This window comes from Saimiri boliviensis, chromosome 2 (assembly GCF_048565385.1).
Source record: "Saimiri boliviensis isolate mSaiBol1 chromosome 2, mSaiBol1.pri, whole genome shotgun sequence".
Taxonomy (NCBI): Eukaryota; Metazoa; Chordata; class Mammalia; order Primates; family Cebidae; genus Saimiri; species Saimiri boliviensis.
Genome location: NC_133450.1, coordinates 18,539,553 through 18,558,928, shown reverse-complemented (window position 1 = coordinate 18,558,928; position 19,376 = coordinate 18,539,553).

Below are 19,376 nucleotides of genomic sequence, written 5' to 3'. Positions count from 1 at the left end.
CATGTAAAATGTGTCTTTGCTTCTCCTTTGCCTTCTGCCATGATTGTGAGGCCTCCCCAGCCATGTAAAACTGTGAGTCCATTAAACCTCTTTCCTTTAGGAATTATCCAGTTTGGGGTATGTCTTTATTAGCAGCATGAGAACAGACTAATACAGTATGATGAGGTACAATGAAAGCTTCAAAGGAGAGATTACTTAGATTTGGCAGCTCAGGGAGATTCTTTGGAGGAGGTGTCATTTGGGCTGAGTTTGATCAATAGATATTACTAATATGTTCAGAAATAGAGAAAGAACAATGAGAAGAAATTCAGAGGTTGAAAGATACCAAGTATAATTCAGGAACCACAAATAATCATCAGAGAAACATTTATTAAACTTAGAATATGTACCAGGAACTAATCTGTGTGGATATTAACTACTTGATTTTTATAATGACACTATGAGTAGGTGCCATCATTATTATCCCCATTTGAGGAATTAAGAACTTGATGTACAAAGAATTTATAAGTCTTGTCAAGGTCATTCAGCTAGTAAGCTGGAAAAGAAGGGTTCGGATTTAGGCTAAGTGATGCCAGGACTCACACTCTTAACACCATCTCTTCAGGGTCATATGAGACTCACATATGGTAATAATTAAAGAAAATGTGTGAAGGAAAGTGAAGGGAATAAGGTCACAATAAAGCTTTAAAGAAGAAGATAGAAAGTCTTAATATTCTGGCTAAGAATATCTGAAAATTTTAAAATGGAAAATGAGAAAGTTATTAAACACCTATAATGAGAACAGCAAAATTATAACTATGCTTAGATTACACAGTATTAAAAAATGCATAGTATTCATAGGGTTGCAAATAACAAAACTGGCTCTAACTACCTTAAAGGAAAAGAAGTGAAGAACTGAAAAATGAAGCCTGGGAAAGGCAGAAACTAGACAGGTTTGGTCAACTGCGCTGACGATCTTCCTGGTGCAACTTCTCACTTGGAAGACAGACATTAACAGTGACAGCCAGTAGGGGTTCAGAGTTGTGATGTCTTTGTCCAATTTTAAGTCCCTGAAAGAGGTTACTTTGTGGCCTTGGTTTGAGTTAAGAGTCCATACTTGGACCAACAGTCATATCTGGTTTGAAATCCAAAGATACACAGAACTGGCATGTCAGTGTTTCAGAGTCCATTCTCAAAATGGAGAAGTCGATAGAAGCTGGGGCTTTAATACTCAATCATTTGAAAAGCCTCAGTGTGGACAACGAATAAAAGAGAGATACTGGATGCGAGGAGACCAGTCACACTGCAATGGTCATGATCTTAGAGTTAAATAACAAGTGTTTATATGAGAGTAACATATGTTGAAATGAAAAATAAGAAGCATGTGATTATCGGACATGGGATGGAATTTTTAAAAAGTGAAGAGTCAATAGTCATGCTGAAGTTTTCAGCTCAAGCAACATGAAATATATTATTATACATTCATTTCTTGCTGTTCAGACTTAGCCAGCATTCACAGAAACCACACTGGGGAAATAAACAACACCCATGATAGGATTTACTTGTTGAAAACTGCCTTCCTGGCATACTTTGTAGGTCTTGTTTAAAGTTGACATAAACTTTTTATGGTATATGTGTTACATTTTATACAAATTTCACCTATAATAGTCTTTTTCTTTTTTTTAATCTCCCCAACTACAGGTCCTGTTTGGGTTAGATGAAATAACTTCTACTATATTAAAAATATCATCAATAGAGATATTTATTTTTGAAAATTTCCCACTCTAGATGGGACAACATGAAAGTCACTGGAATTTAAAATATATGAGACATCATTTGTACTTAAGTGACTTGTAATCTGGAAAGGAATCAGGACCTAAAAGATAACTTGAACCAATGACTAAGATAGACAATATATGATGCAACAGTTCAGAAGAGGCTGGGATATTTTATAGAAAATATTTTATAGAAAAAATGATAGGACTAAAATTGAGTCTTATTTTAGGGGCTCTGACAACATTCAGATAACATAAGATTCCTAGATAACGTTGATATATTGGATGGACATGAAGAAGTCCTGAAAAACAATGTTGGAAACAGAACTAACACTTGTCCCACTTTATTTGCCAAGCACCATGAGAAATACTTCAATAAGTTATGTCATTTAATTCTTCCCCAGATTTCCAACTGTCTTTGTCTATTCAGGCTGGTGTAAGAAAACACCACAGACTGGGTAGCTTATAACAACAGAAATTTATTTCTCATAGTTCTAAAGGCTGGGAAATCCAAGAGCAGGGTGCCAGCATGGTCAGGCTCTGGTGAGGGCCCTCTTCCAGATACAGACTGCCAATTTCTTGCTTTGTCTTTGCAAGGTGGAAGGGGCCAGCTAGCTCTCTGGGGCCTCTTTTGTAAGGGCATGAATTCCATTCATAAGGACTCTACCCTCATAACCTGATCCCTTCCCCGAAATCCTAACTCCTAATACCATCACCTTGCAGGTTATTTTAGAATATGAATTTGAGGCAGACACAAACATTCGGACCCAGCACCAACCAGGATGCAATTTATTATCTCCATTTTATAGCTGGTAAATCTGACTGAGAAAAAAGATACCTTGTTCACGATCACAAAGATGGAGAGAGCCAGAGCCCAGACTGCAGTTAGCCAAGTTCTTTGGGCTGCACCTCCTGGCTTCTCAAATGAAAGGCTAACAAAAATGAACTCTATTTTATAATACACAGGTTTTACCTTTAGCCTCTCTAACAACTTTTCAAATACACTTATTCCCCAGATTAACAAACTTTCAACTTCAAGCCTCAGTCTACCTTAGATAGACTCAGTCAGCCTTACATAGTTCACATTTAACTAAAGTTTCAACTTTCAAGTCAATATCCCTAGCCACAGGCTCTCTCTCCAGTTCCAAACCTACATTGCCCATTGTCCATTGGACATTCCTATCTTTCCTTCATATTTGTATTTTAGGTTCATAATAATTGGCACCCAGTAGTCTCTTTTTCTCTTAGAAATTGTTTCTTTCCCAACACAGTTATTTCTGCCGAAGGGTCTACCAAGCCCACAGTCATCCAGGCCCAAAACATCAGTCATATTGGCACCTTCTTTTTCTTTTATTCTTTGGACTAAATAAATTAACAAATCAGTCTGCCAAATGTATCCTCACAATGCCTTTCACAGTCGTTGCGTCCTTACAATTCAATTGGTTCCAACCGTGACCTCCTCTTTTTGGCATTCTTCCAGTATTATTTGTTTAAGAAGCCATTGAATAGCTGTCCTTATGGTCCTGAGTGAATTTTCTCTGCCATTCACTATCATAACATTCTGGTTTTTTCCTAGCACTTTTAACAGTAGGAAATTATATTATTTACTTGTTTTCTTATTTACTAGTTGTCTGTCTACTAATATGTAACTTTTGTGAAAGCAAGGATCGCTTCTGCCTCCTACCATCCATGCCCTTCTCAATGTCTGGTACAGGAGATGTGGTTAGTAAACATAGCCAAGTGAATAGTCTTTCCAAAATTCTACTTCCCATCTTTCTCCACAATACCTCCTACATTCAGCTGTCAGAGAAATGTTTCTTGAAGTATAGTTCTAAGAAGCCATTTTTCTAGTTTAATCATCTAGTATTTACCTATTGCCTATCAAGTTAGCTAGTAGCTACTACTACTTCTATCATTCAGACTCATAGGGTCCTCTGCAATATGAATACAAACTACACTTCTATGTACAGTTCCCTTACTCTTTGTCCCTAAATCAAATGCTGTTTGATTTCCTCCCTCTATGCCTTGGTGTGTGTTTATGGCATCTTCCAGAATGTCTGCCCCTGTATCAGTCAGCTTAAACTACATTTTTCTCTAGTAACGAATAGATTCCAAACCTTAGTGAGTTAAAACCACAGAGGTGTATTTCCCACTCACATTCCTGCTCATCATGTTTTGCCTGTGACTTTGTTCCATGCTTCTCCATTGTCCGAATAAGCAAATAGAGCAACTCCTCTCTAGAACATAACAGTCACTTGGCAGAAGGAACAGAGTGATAATAGGGCTCTGAAAGCTTTTTCTTGGAAATGGTGAACATTTCATTAATGAAATCCCCTTATAAATGGGATAAAGAGCATAATACCTCTCCATGTACTGGCCCAGTAGGGAGAAGTAGTGAATATTTTCACTGTAATACTGTTTTAGTCTGTTCTCATCCTGCTAATAAAGATATACTTGAGGCCAGGCATGGTGGCTCAAGCCTGTAATCCCAGCATTTTGGGAGGCTGAAATGGGAGGATCACAAGGTCAGGAGTTCAAGACCAGCCTGGCCAACATGGTGAAAACCCGTTTCTACTAAAAAATATAAAAATTAGCTGGGTATAGTGGCTAGTGCCTGTAATCCCAGCTACTTGGGATGCTGAGGTAGGAGAACTGCTTGAACTGGGACCTGGGAGGCAGAAGTTGCAGTGAGCCAAGATCGTGCCACTGAGCTCCAACCTGGGCTACAGAGTGAGACTCCATCACACACACACACACACACACACACACACACACACACACACAAGACATACTTGAGCATATTTGAGACTGGGTAACTTATAAAGGGAAAAAGTTTCATAAACTCACAGTTCTGCATGGCTGGGTAGTCCTCACAATCATGGCAGCAAGCTAATGAGGAGCAAAGTCACGTCTTACATAGTGCAGGCACGGAAGAGCTTGTGCAGGGGAACTCCCATTTATATATAACCATCAGATCTCATGAGACTTATTCGCTGCCATGAGAACAGTATGAGGGAAACTACCTTCATGATTCGACTATGTCCTCCTGGCCCTACCCTTAACACGTGAGGATTATTACAATTCAAGGTGAGATGTGGGTGGGGACACAGCCAAACTTATCAAACAGCATCTACTTCACCTTTCTTTCTCTGTCATCAAAATGCAAAATATCCAAAAAGCCCCACGTCACCAAGATGCTTTTTCCCATTCTCCCAGCCAAAACTACTTTAAAAACACTTAAACCTATCTTCTCACCTTATTTTTCTCTACTTTTTTTATTCCACTGTTCTTCAAAACCCCATATTCCGATTGTAAGTTTTACTAAGACCTGGTGGCTATGGCATGTAACACTCAGTAAAATGCCTTGAACACAGTAGATGTTAATAAATGTTTATTGAATGTAGTTGATTTAATCACATGTAAGGAGACATTGAACACTTTTATGCTAAGAAGAATATGAACAAACTATATTTCAAGCTGATTAATGTGGTAACCGAAACAGTATTTGCTTCTTTAAGCATCTTGGTTTATTTTCTTATGCAAATATGTGCCCATGATGTATAGGGTGCATAGAGCTAATTACCTTCCTTTGCTTGGTGTGCAACAGATCAGAAACCTAAAATTATTCTAATCCAAGTGTTTTCCAAATGGCTTCTTTACAACACACATTGATTCAGTATAGCAAAAGTAAAACTTACATGACAAAGATAATTTATTTGGTAATGCAGTATAAAAAGAACTATATAATACAGTCAGAGCTTTGGACTTTAAGTTTGTGTAGCCCTGTCAGTATATGTCTAATATTTAGTGTAAAGTTGGAAAAGATAAGAGTGACGATTGAATAAATAAACAATGGATAAAATAATGTGTTCAAAAAAGGAGCATAATAATAAACTTTTAATTAACAGATTTACATAAAAATATAATTTCCATTGAAAACATGATACTGTGTCAAATATCAGGCCTAGTTAAATCCTGCATACGTGAGGTTGAAAAAATAATTCTATCAAAGAAAAATCTGGAAGCATCAGATAGAGCTATTTCTTATTTGACAACGTGGTCAAGAGAATGGTAGTTCTTTAGGAGAACACTAATATGCATATGTAAACATATCCGTATACATTAAGGCTTAAAATGTATTTCTTAAAAGTATTTATTTTATAAAAGAAAGAAAAACAAAACGAAAATGAACAGACAGCCTCGAGCTATTTTTACGGGGTCTTCTTTAACTAACTGAATCTGAGTAGTATATATTATGGTTTCCATTTCACTGCCAATGTCTGTAACTTAGTAAAAGTTAATCGTGTGTTCATTTTATGTTGCCATACGCAGCCCTACCAGCAGCAGTGCGAATGACCTCAACCAGTAAAATCAAACACTGCAGAGACTGCTATATCTGAACGGAACAATTCATGTAAAGTAGATGAATTCCAGGTTTTCAATCAGACACAGAGCAATAGTCAGGAAAACTGCCAAACCCCAAACTCATAAACACTAGGTCAAAACAATAATACAAATATTGTCTTGTTGTATTCATAAAAAGAAAAGCTGTCTATCGAAAATTCTTTGTTTAAAATCTTTGTGGCTATCAAGGGTTTCACTTTCCATTTAAACAGTGTTTCATTTAACAATCCTGCGTAAGTTCGTATGTTCGGTCAGGGGTAGTAAGACTAGATATGAATGCTAGTCTTATTATTTACTCGACTTTGTCTCCTTTGAGTAATTAAAACGGCAAACACTATAAATAAATTACTGGAAAAATATTTCCATTTTACTGCACCCAAATGGTAAATTGTAACATCAAAATGATATCACTTTTATTATTGAAAAACATAATTTCAGAATATGGCCTACATACAAGCAACTGTCAAGCCATTAGATGAAAATATATCCAGTGGGGGTATCTGCTGAATAAGTACAGTTGAGTTCTTAACACTTTTGAAAACCAAAATGTTTTAATATATTTCTCTGTGATTAGAGTGTTCTAGACCAAAATCTAACAAATAATAATAGCAGGAATAATAATAAGGCTTAATGTATGTTGAGCACTTACTATAAGCCAGACACAGTTCCGTATTCCTTATTTTTAATTTTATTTAATTCTCAGAAATTCCTTCTTATGTGGGAATTAAATAGATGAGAGAACTAAGGCATAACTTGGTTGGAAACCTTGCATAGGGCAAGGCAGTCAGTTAGCAATAGAGCTAGAATTTGAATCCAGGCAGGCTGACTCTAGAGAATGCCCTCTCAACCACGATGCTGTATTAATATGCCTCATACATCTCTGTGATGAATAAAATATCTAGACTTTCTATGTCAAATATTCAAATTGCAGCTTGGTAATACATATTATTCCAGGGATGGAAACCTCTATTTCACTGTAATCTTACTCTCACAGAATTGCCATCCCAAACACCAACATGTAAGAGAAAACCATAAAGAAACAAGATTTTATGGATACTGACACTCTTCATTACCTTTTTCATTCATTTATCTAATATGTATTGAGCACATGCTGTGTGTCAGCTCCCAGGCATTGTGTTAGCTTCCTACTGATGTTATAACTAATAGCTACAAAGTTAGTGGCTCAAAACAACACTAATTAGTGTTCTCTCACAGTTCTGGAGGTCGGAAGTGTATAATCAAGGTGTTAGCAAAGCTTCATGCCTCTGAAAGGTCCAGGAAGAAATTTATTTATTTATTTATTTATTTATCTATTTATTTATTTATTTATTTATTTGCCTTTTCCAGCTTCTAGAGACTTTTGGCATTCCTTGGCTTTGGGCTCTTTTCTGCATCTTCAAAGTGCATTCCTCCAAACTGGTTTCGTGCCAAATCTCCTTTTCTCATTTTGAGTTTTTTGCTTCTCTCTTACAAGGAGCCTTGTGGTTGCATGGGACTCAACTAGATCATTCAGGATAACACAGTCAAGTCCCTTTAGCCACGTAAGGTGACATATTTACGGGCTCTGGGGATCAGAGTGCAGACCTTTTGTGGGGAATATTAGTGTGTCTACCCTAAGAATGGCTCAAAATCCAAAAGGTAAAAAGTCCAGTTATTACCCTTGGGACACTGGAGGGCATATTAAAGGATATAATACAGGGAGGAATACAATTTGATTTTTTTGTAAGAAAGAGTGTTTTGGCAGCTCCAAAGAGCCAAATTATTGATACAATCTTTGTGAAAATATTAAAGTTTGAATTAATGTAGTAGAAGTAAGAAATGGAGAGAAGATCAGTGGTCGGAAGAACGTTGAGAAGGTAGGATCACCTAGGACACAGTGAATTCTCTACAAGTCATTATTTTCCCTTGAATTGGCATTTCCATATCTGAAAGAGATAAATGTTGTATTGTATAAAAGACCATAAGCTTTTAATAAAATACATCTTCATCATGTTTTTAATTTAGGACAATGTAGAAGACACCATGTGGCATAGCGATGGGGTAGAATCCTAATAACATATTCCTTTCCTGTAGAGTGACATCAATCCACTTGTTCTTAATTGAAAAAGAAAAGTTAACTATTCCCGTTTATTCATAGACATTCTCCAATGTAACTTATCAGTATCATCTGGTGATATTAGATCTAAAATCCAACTATAGAGCACTAATTGCTTTCTTGCCCTAGAGAAAGTTTTCTTTTTATCTGAAGTTATACACTCCAACACGATCTATTGCTGGAAGTTTATGAATTGACTCCATTTAGTATAGTAACACCTGCTCAATTTAGGTTTCCTTACTGTAAATATTAATATCTCTTATCAATATTAATTCCTACTCAGTAGAATTACCTTTTTATAGCACTTGATGGTATTTTTAAGCCAGTTCATAATAGGTGTTGTGTATTATACTCATGTAGTTGCCTCATTCAGTAGATACCATTCAAAAATATGCCAAACTATTCATAGAAATTCATTCCAAAGAGTGGATTCCAAAGTTTGTGCCAATGAAAGGAAATTTTGAATTAGAAGAGAAGAACTTGTGAGAGCTTGTCAGATGGCTGGTGGATGAAATTAGTTTTAAGCATTTTGGACCAGATCTCATTCAGAGTAAATGTAAACCAAACACTTTTATCCTTTAATCTTATTTGTGTTATTTATTTTGCAGGAAAAAAATGCCATTTATATGAGTATGTGAACTCATGTGATTCATTTACACTTAAAATCTTTGAAAGGTTATTTTAGAGAGGGTTGATATCAAAAATAACAGCTCAGCTTGGATAAGTCTGAAAACCTTCAAGAGAGGATAGCAGAAGGGAAGAAAAGAGAGCTTCCAAATTTCCTTTGCCATATTTTGCAAGCTTAGACACAGATAGATCTTGAGTATAGCAAAGAAGCCTAAGCATGCATGCTCTAGGAGCTTTAAAAGTCTTGAAATCCTTATTTGAGGATAGCAGTAAAAGCAGGCAAGAAATAAACAGGCCACAGATGAACTACTGCACTGCTTTGAGGACACCTTTTTCTTTCCACTTGTCTCTAGCTTGCAAATTCTGGGGCTTCACAGTGTCTAATGCACCAGACTTGAGCCACAGAATTCCTAGCATGCAAAGTATTCAATGTTATTTTTTGGCTTACAAGAAAAATACTCCTCTCAGATGAAGCAAGAAATTGGGACTCTCACAATGTTCTAGTTTCTGTCATTTTATTTTCTACATTAGAGGAGGAAAAAATAACTAAGAATGTTGCAAGTACGTAGCAACACTTTTGGCCCTGCATATACTCAACCCTAGCATTGTCAAACTGTTTTCGTCTTTTACAAAATCTAGTAGGAAAGGTCTTTTGAGTTTTCAGGTTAGTGGTTCTTTTAATTTTATCCTTCATATTCAGCAGCCATGAAAGAATGCTAGAATTCCTCAGTTATTTTAAGATGCTCTGATAATACATTACTTTCTTTCACTATGCTTTGGGTTTAAAACATTAAAGTAGAAAATTATGAGGGCATTTTATCTGGAAAGGTCACTTTATTTGCTCCAGAGTATTAAAAGGCTTTGGATTAAAATTTCATTTTAATACATCATTCTTATTGATATCTATTGCTCCTTCCATGCTCAGAGAAGATTCTGAACATACTGGCAGTACTCGTTAGATTAGGGGTCTAGCTATATTCAATACGCCAAAGAAACATACGACTATCACTAAAGTGGCCTTTGTGGAAGGTAAGTAACTGTAGTTGCTTCTTTAAATGTGATAGTTTCTCTTTTTTTTTTTCTTTTTGTAAGAAAGTTGGTGAAGTCTTTAAGACATCCATATTCCCAAGTGAAGTAATAATATAGACCAGCTATATTTTTATTATTTTTCTCTAAAAGGAAAGGATTATTTTCTCAGTTTAGCAGTTTAAAACCCATTTTTAAAAATGCAGCAAGGAAAACTTGAAAAAGGGTACAAAATGTTATTGAGAGATGCAGCCTGCCCTAGTGGAAGGAAGAGGGGATCTTCTTCCCACCTGCTCCACCACTCTGGGCCTTAACAAAATCACTGAAATGGCAGTTTTCTGCTTCGTCATAAAGAAACGTAGAGTGGCCTGCATGATAGGGGCATAGAAAACAGCTTCTGTCAAGAATATTTGACTTCTGGAATTGTGCTTCATTCAACAAAAGTTGTTGCATGATTTAGGGGCCTGGCAATGTGGTGATGGGTCCTTCAGCCCCTGCCTTCAAGGATTTCGCTTTCGAAACACACACATGTGCGCACTGTGTTTTGTGAGTGTACACAAAAACACAGCGGGATCATTAGTACATTAATAATAAAAAACTAACCGATCAGGATCGAGCATTTTAAAGGCACACTTTAACAAATCAATTGTAACTCTTGTTGAGCTGCAATTTATAGAAATAAGTTTATCGAAGCCTGAATTTTAGAGCACAAGATTTTATATTTTCCCCATATATACAGAAAAAAAAATGTGATAAAGATGCCTGAAAGATCCTTCAATGAAATGTTTGGATGAACTGATCATTTGTCTTATTATTCTGGTCACTTGAAATCATTTCAGATGTCATTGTTACTAATTGCTGTAATTAAAAACACACCCTTCTGCTCTTTCGCAGGTGAATGACTAGAGAAACTGTGTACAACCATATCATGGAACAATACTCAGCATTAAAAAGGGAAAACAATTGGTATAGGTAACAACAGAAAAACCTCAAGGAAATCATCCTGAGCAAAAAAGTTAACCTCAAAAAGATACACACTGTGCAACTCCATCTATGTAACATTCAGGAAATAACATGATAATAAAGATGAAGAAGGGTCAATGGTTGGCAGGTGCTGTGGGAGGAGTGGAGTGACTGTACACGGGGTAGAGCAAGGAATTCTGAAGTGAGTAGACACTTAGGGTCCTGATTGTGGACTGGTTGCATGGAGGTACACATGTGATAAAACTGCATAGAGTACACAACCACACAGACACACACACACACGTGCACACACACACGCGCGCACACACACACACACACACACACACAAAATGAGTACAGGTACAACTGGTGAAATCAGAACAAACTATGGAAAACACCAAGGGCAATTCTTGTCTTTTATATTACACTACAGTTACGTTAATTATTCATATTGCGGGGACCACATGAAGGGTGCATAGGACCTCCACATGCAGTTTTTGGTGATTTCCTATACATCGATCATTATTTAAAAATACAAAGTTTTTTAAAAAATATGCATTTCTTCTTGGTTATCAAGGTGCTGGTATTCACTCACCATTAGCAGTGCATGCATCTTCAGGTTACACTGACACATGTGGACTTCTTAATTGACACTTTCTGGCTTTGTGCCCTTTGACACTTGTGACATGCATACAGGACTTGGCTGGCAGGACCCAAGCCTATTTAATCCTTTTGTGCCTATGAAACTGGTGATAATACATAAAATGTTTTAGCATACCTTATGAATTCTTTCTAATAACAATTCAGATTCACAGACAATCCTGTGAGGTGTACAATGACAAGTACAAAACACAGCTCCTATTGTTGGAGTCATGATAAAAAAATAAATGAGAGCTAACATAACATGTGCAGGTGAGACTGGTGTGTAGGTTTTCCAACTCTAAACTAATGCTTTTTTTAATATTGGAATAAGTTGGGATAATACCCTGGACCTGTGATATCCCTGTGTCATGACACAATGTTCATCAAAGCCTTTCAAATGACCACATTACACCAAAACACATCATCTGAATTGACAGGTAGTCTGAAGTCTGCTACGGTAAAAGGAGGCTCTGCACTTTTGGTCAGAGGGTGAGTAAGAATCTCAGCTATGCCATTTAATCCAACTGGGCTCTAATTCCTTCTTCAGTAAGACCACATTCCTACATCACAAGAATATTCTGAAGATTACAAGGGCTAACATTTGCAAAAATATTCATCAAATATATAAACAGCATTAGTAAGTATGCACAAAATTAAGTTTTCTTCCTACAGCCCCTTTTGTTGTGGCCTGTACTGTAACAGAGCCAAGAATGCAGCAGCAAACAAGAAAAGTGCTCAAGTCGCTGACCCTCATAGAATGACAGGCAAGGAAGTTCATAGAAATTGTTCAAAGACAACTCTGAAAAAACTCTTCCTCCCAATCAACTTGCAAATCTAACATTCCACAAATGTTCGTTGAAAAACATTTAAAAACATAATTATAAATACAGAATATAATTATTTCTTTACAATAATAAATACATGATTTCATTAATAATGAATTTATGTATTTATTATAATATATTACATATTAATATATTTATTTATTATATCAATTTATTAATAAAATTATGTATTTATCATATTTTTAAATTTATTATATTTATTAATTTTTATATAAATAACATAATTATAAGTAAGAGAATTTCCTACTAGATTTGTTGGCATTTCCATTCTACAAGTCATTATCAAGTGTCATTAAATGCTAAGCATGTAACCAAAGGCTGAGGATAGATCTTTGAACAAGACTTGGTACATGTTTCCAGATAACTTTCAGTCTTGCTGTAAAAACAGTGCCAGATAAGTTAAAAGTCTACTAAGTAAGATAATGTCCTCCTAGATTTGTTGACATTTCCATTCTACAAGTCGTTATCGAGTGCTATTATATGCTAAGCCTGTAGCCAAAGGTTGAGGATAGATCTTTGAACAAGACTTGGTACGTGTTCCCAGATAACTTTCAATCTTGCTGTAAAAACAGTGCCAGATAAGTTAAAAGTCTACTAAGTACAGTGTATGAGATCTCAGTAATAAGTTTCCAGGGAACACACAGGAAAACCAACAAACTGCACATGAATGATGAGCAATGAGTCAAAAGGCTTTATGAAAAAATGACATTAAGATTGCGATCTTGATGGATAGAGGAATGAGAAAGGCAGGAAAGCAGACAGGGAACAGTAAAATTAGGGGGAGTCACAGCGGCAGAGTAATGGTGAAATCCAGCAAGGGAAAGTCATGTTCAAAGATTATTAAGTGATAAGAGAGCAAAACATACTAGCAAAAAAAAGATCTTCAGTAAAATGGAAGCATAGTCTGTGAGAACTATTGAAAGTAAAATATGGAAAAAGAAGCTGGGCCCACATTATCAATGCCTTTACAAGCAAAAATGAAACTTTTGAATTTTTTACTGAAGATAATGAAAACCCACGGACTGGTATTGAACAGAAGAGTAACATGATGAGATTTGTGTCTTATTCTTATTGCATACCAAAAACTAAACATGGAAGAACAAGAACTTAAAGGTCAAGAAAAATCCCACTGTACCAGGAGAAGCAAAACAGAAAAAAATATGGATAATGAACAAGTAATTTCAAAAGCTGAGACATCTGTACCTTTTATTTCTTTTTTTTATTAATTACATCCATGATTACTAAACAAACATGACTACTGCATATATAGGATTAATATTTGATCCCTTACTAGAATGTATGATAATGAGGGCTGCAACCATATTACCTAGTTCATCACTGTAATCACCATGGAGGGTAGTACATGAAACTAATGTACAGTTTTTGAAGGACTGAGCACATAGATGAAAACCGCGTAAAGGCTTTAATGCTTAATGTGGTCTTTAGGGCAACATTGTATTACAGCAAAACACAGTGTGAACAAGCATAAGTTTGCATGTAGGATTTTAAATTCTATCCATAATAATCAGCATTCAGTTTGAGAAAGGAAAATAGTATGTATACATTTTAGAAAATCTCAAATGTGTAATTTTTTAAGTTCATGAGTAAGTAAACCCTAACTCACACAGAAATTTGACTTCTCCATATTTTATACACCAAGTAGTCCAGAAAGTCAAGATTTTACAATTTTGCAATTAGCATTATAATTATTTTACAAGAATATTTAAAAGGTATATTCCCCCTTTTTTTTTTCATTAGGCTTTGAAACTTATGAACTAGGCCTAGTCTAAATTCCAAAAAATTATGCAGTGCATTAGAATATTTTTCATGTTTTTCATTTAAGACCAACCTCAATTATTGTATCTTATGCTAAAAAGGCTCGGAATACCTATGATTATGGGTATTAATTCACATGCATTGAGAGCAGCCATCTCTAAGTAGATATGCTATTGCTGTTCAGAGTATTATAGTAAAACGAAACAGGAAGTGAAATATTCCATGTTTCCTTTAAATGAAAGAGAGATACATGTTATCAGCTAAAGTATATCCCATCGAAAATTTAGTCAAAGCCACAAACTCCTACAGAGAAATTAGTCTACATCAGCCTCATTTAAACATGCTAGAATTCAGCCCTAAATAGAGAATGTGGAAAGAACAATTACAATGTGCATATGGCTTATTGCAAGAAGTATCAAAATTAAGCATCTGGTCTATTCTTTGTCAAAATCATGCTTTCCTCTTTCATTTAATCGTTTACATTTAAATATGTGTGTGTGTGTGTGTGTGTGTGTGTGTGTGTGTGTCTTTGTGTGTGTGTGTGGTGGGTGGGTATTTAGACATATTTTTCCTCTATGAAGAACTCATTCTGGATCTTTAGGGAAGGGTGATTGCCTGTGTGAGTGTTTTGAGTTACAAGAGTCAGGTTTCTTTGTTAACTTAATCAACAGCTCCTTGAACAAACCAAGTACAGCCTTTTCATCCTTCCCAGTAGAAAGCGAAAACCACAAACATTGCTTGTTGATGCCACATAAACGTGTCTCCATTTTAAAGATCAGAACTGGACAGGTTGTGAGGATTTTCTCCCATAACTTCGTAATCGTTACAAGGTTAAAGACTCATGATATCTGCTTTTGCACATCTGGAGTTATGTTTACAAAGGTTACATGCATATACCATTAATAGTATTATTGCATATACCATTATCAGTATAATTCTTACTTCTGATTTTTACAAAACCATGCACTTTTTAATGCACTTTAACTCTGACAACACACTTGAATGCAAAATAACATGGGAATATCATTCTATTTTTGAGCTGAGAAAACTGAGAAAATGAGTTTAACAGATATGCTCTAACTCACAATTGGGAGAGAGATCAAATTCATGAACTCTACAAACAAAACAAAATAAACTTAAACCAACAAGACAGCGACTGAAGTAAAAGGCAATTTTATGTAGTAAAAGTACATAAATGAAAGCCATTTAGCCTTTTATGCTGCCCTTTAAGATAATTTTGCTTCCATTTGTCCTCAAACAGTATATGATTTTTAAAAGTTAATTTCTTTGAAAATAAAATTTCAATTCTTTTATGTTTCCTTTCTTCACAAAATGAGTAACTGAAAAGCTATCCAACATTCTCTGGGGTATTGCTTTAATAAAATAAAGGTATGCAGTTATGACTGTATGGCCCTTATAATGTCTGAGATTCTGTTATTGTGATAGCAAACTCACTTCATTTGAGGAAATTTAATGTTTTTTTAGGGTAATGTCCAAGGAAAACTAAAGAGAATCTAATATTTTTCCCTAAAACGTGGGATCACACAAGAATACATTCTCAAAATCTATGATCCTGGAGATCACTTTGCTTTATAACACATATGATACTACTAATACTACAAAGGTGTTGTGAGTATTAAATGATAGTTGTTGGGACTTGACTTTTCATAATGATTAGAAATCAAATTTTCTGCAAGATAAAACTGCTTTGCATCTAGAGAAAATCACTTGTTAGTAATAAAATTATGATGATGATCACTAATCATTTATCATGTGCTTATTTTATGCCAAAGGTGGTGAAAAACAGTTTATATGGTTTAATCAAGAGGCTAGCTAAAGTCACCCTGACATTGCCAAGTCGAACAAAAATTATCTTAAAATTTGCCCCACTTCCAGTAGGAAAAACAGTATGCTTGATAATATAATAACTGTGGAATTCTTAGAGGAAATTTTTTCCCCTCAAACTCATATCTAGCTAAAAATTTACTTTCCTAATATATTATCTCAGTGTCTTCCTGCCTAAAGTCATAATAAAAATCCATCTAATCTCTTTATGTTCTAAATAGAACACCTTCATAAACAGAAATGCGAATATCAGGTTCCCCAAATTGGGGTAATATAAGGGCTGTAAATTATAAAATCACAAACAGTTTAAAATCTAATATATATTCATTTTTTGAAAAAGAGGTTTTGTCCCTACTGCCTCCAGGAATATCTCAGGGGCTGGCTTTTTCTGCAGGCTCAGCCTCTGCTGTGGCCTTCGTCTACTCTTTCTACTATAACCTCTGCTCCTCTTTCTTATCTCTGATCTTCATCCTTAATACCTGTTAAAGTCCTTTTCAAAGCCACAGAACTCTCTTGTTTGGCCATCTGATTCCAGACCATTCCCTGGGGATTCCATCAGCTACCATGAAAGCAGTCTATTAAGGACTTTCTCTAAATATAGATTTCTCCAAGAGAGAACACTGGATAGTAGTGGTTAAAATATTTTTTTTTAATTACACACCCCAAAGCACACTGACAGCAATTCTGTGGAAATGGGCACAACTGTTTTCATTGACATTTTGTAAATGAGGACACTGAGACTCCAACAGTTAAAGTTAACAGTCCGCAGGCTAATGAGCGATTTAATGTGTGGCTAAAGACGACAGCCAGCCTTGCTTCTTTGAATGTTGTAAGCTTGGCCTTCAGAGTGCAGCTTAGATTCTGGTTCTCTTGTTAGTTTCTACTTAGACTTAGTCCTTCGTACTTTGTTTGTGTCTTCATGTGTAGCTGACTCTGCATTCATTCTAGAAAATCTCCTGCTATCTTATTTCTTCTTAGTTTCTGAATTCAACTTCATACCCTATTTTCAACCTTCCCATTAAAAGGAATTCCATATTCACTAAATGTGTGAGGTATGTCAGCGTCAATCTTGTAAGTTACTTCACATAAAAACACCTTATAAACTGTAAAACTCTAAAAAATATAAGGTATTACTGAGGTTGAAATATGTTACATCTTCCTCATTAAATCAATAAAAGCATGTGAGTTATTTTAGAGTCTGCAAACTGAATGGCAGTTTATGATACATATCTTTGGTAGAAATGTTTTATATGATGAAACATCAATACTAATACTAATTTATCTTCACAGATATCTAATGCAATCATACTAATTATTCTAAATAAAGATAGAGGTTATGTCTAAATGGAGCCAGAAAAATGATCAAAAGATAACCCCACAATTCACGCAGTGGCAAACACAGTTTATACAATGACAACTTTTGTTATATATAAGAGGTGGACTTTCTCAGGAAGTCAAGGATATTGAAATAAATGCATTTGTTACCTTTCTCTGAACTAAACTATAGAAATGAAAGACTATGATTTTTTTTTCTATTTTACTAAGACTTGAATGATTCTTGAACTTCAAAGATCTCAATAAATTTAAACTACAAAATACTAAATACAGAGACCTATTTCAGGTGGACTGTGTGAAAGACATGAAAAACTCTTGTAACTGTCGGGTGCAGTGGCTCACGCCTGTAATCCCAGCACTTTGGGAGGCCAAGGTGGGTGGATCACGAGGTCAAGAGATCGAGACCATCCTGGTCAACATGGTGAAACCCCGTCTCTACTAAAAATACAAAAATTAGCTGGGCATGGTGGCACGTGCCTGTAATCCCAGCTACTCAGGAGGCTGAGGCAGGAGAATTGCCTGAACCCAGGAGGCGGAGGTTGCGGTGAGCTGAGATGGCACCATTGCACTCCAGCCTGGGTAATGAGCGAAACTCCGTCTCAAAAAAAAAAAAAAAAAAAAAAAAAAAACAAAAAACAAAAAAAACCTCTTGTAACCAATTTCTGAAAAGATGAATACATTCTTTATTTGCTCAGTATGTAAGATGATGTATGTAAAATTTGGAACTTATCTGCAGATGAGCTCTTTGATTTAGAAATCAATGTTATATCAATGTTATGGGTAATGGTCAATAAACATGAACACTTTGTTATATAAACTGTCTCAAGATATGTAACTCCTCCATCTTCTATAACTGATGGGACCAAAAAAAAAATGGCAGAAATATCTAACCCACAAACTGGTTACTAAAATAGAGCAACCCACATCTCTTGTTACAGAAAAACGAAAAAACACTCATTCTTCCATGAATTTTTATGGTATAAATGCCAGCCTACAAACTGGGATTATATTAAGCCTACAAGGTCACTATACTTTCTTTTCATTTTGGAAGAAGGAAGAGGGTAAGAAGATTAAACTTTTAATTATAGTAAAAATTCACTCTGAATATAGGACAGAGGCATTCCTAGATATTTTGGGGCTAGACAGAAAGTTGGTTTTCCAGTATATCTTCCCATAATTCTGCAAATTTTTTGTCATTTCTCAATAAGGCAGTTTTAGAGAGAGTTTGACAAATTGTGGTAGGTTAGTTGAACCTATAAACAAATGGAGTTGTTTGCCTTGGGCCAGAGAAGGATTTTGGTATTAGGGCAAATGTAGCAATGGGTTATGACATTTCACATTTGGAGGTAATGTGAATTGAAATGTAATAATCAAGACAGCTGCCCTGAGCAATTGATTCCATTTCATTGTCTGTAACTATCATGTGCTGCTTATCCTATAAGCTTACATTAGACACTAGTAGATCAAATCCCTAAACAAAAAAATGTAATATTTGAGTGAGTTGCCTATGAAGGACCATGGTCATTTATTAGATTTTTACTGTTTTCAGAACAAATGGTTTAATCTAATGTAAAATAAAAGATGGTCTTCCATCTAAAGTACCATAAAACTCAGTTTTGTATGACATTATATTTCCCAACACATTTCTGCACTGAGCTGTAAGCAAAATACAAGGCCAACTGGGGATCCTGGAAGCTCTCTGGGGCTTAAAGAATGTAACAGTTTGTTTTGTGTTCTACTTTGCAAAGAAAATATTCAAGTAAAGTAGGATGGAATGTAAGTCAGTGATGAAAATGATCAGTCATTCCATTATCTAAGAAAAGAGTAATATCATCATTAAAAGTAAATGAGGCAACGTTCTATGTAATCAGCTTTTACAATAAGCCTATATATGATTCACATTTGAACCATACTGTAAATCCTTTTTAACATTTAGTTATCAGAAAATTATAGGCAAAACTACTTTGGATGCAAATATCATACATCATTGTGTTGTCTAGGATTGACCAAAACCACAGCAAACTAAACTGATATTGATAAGGCTAAACTAATAACTCATAATGA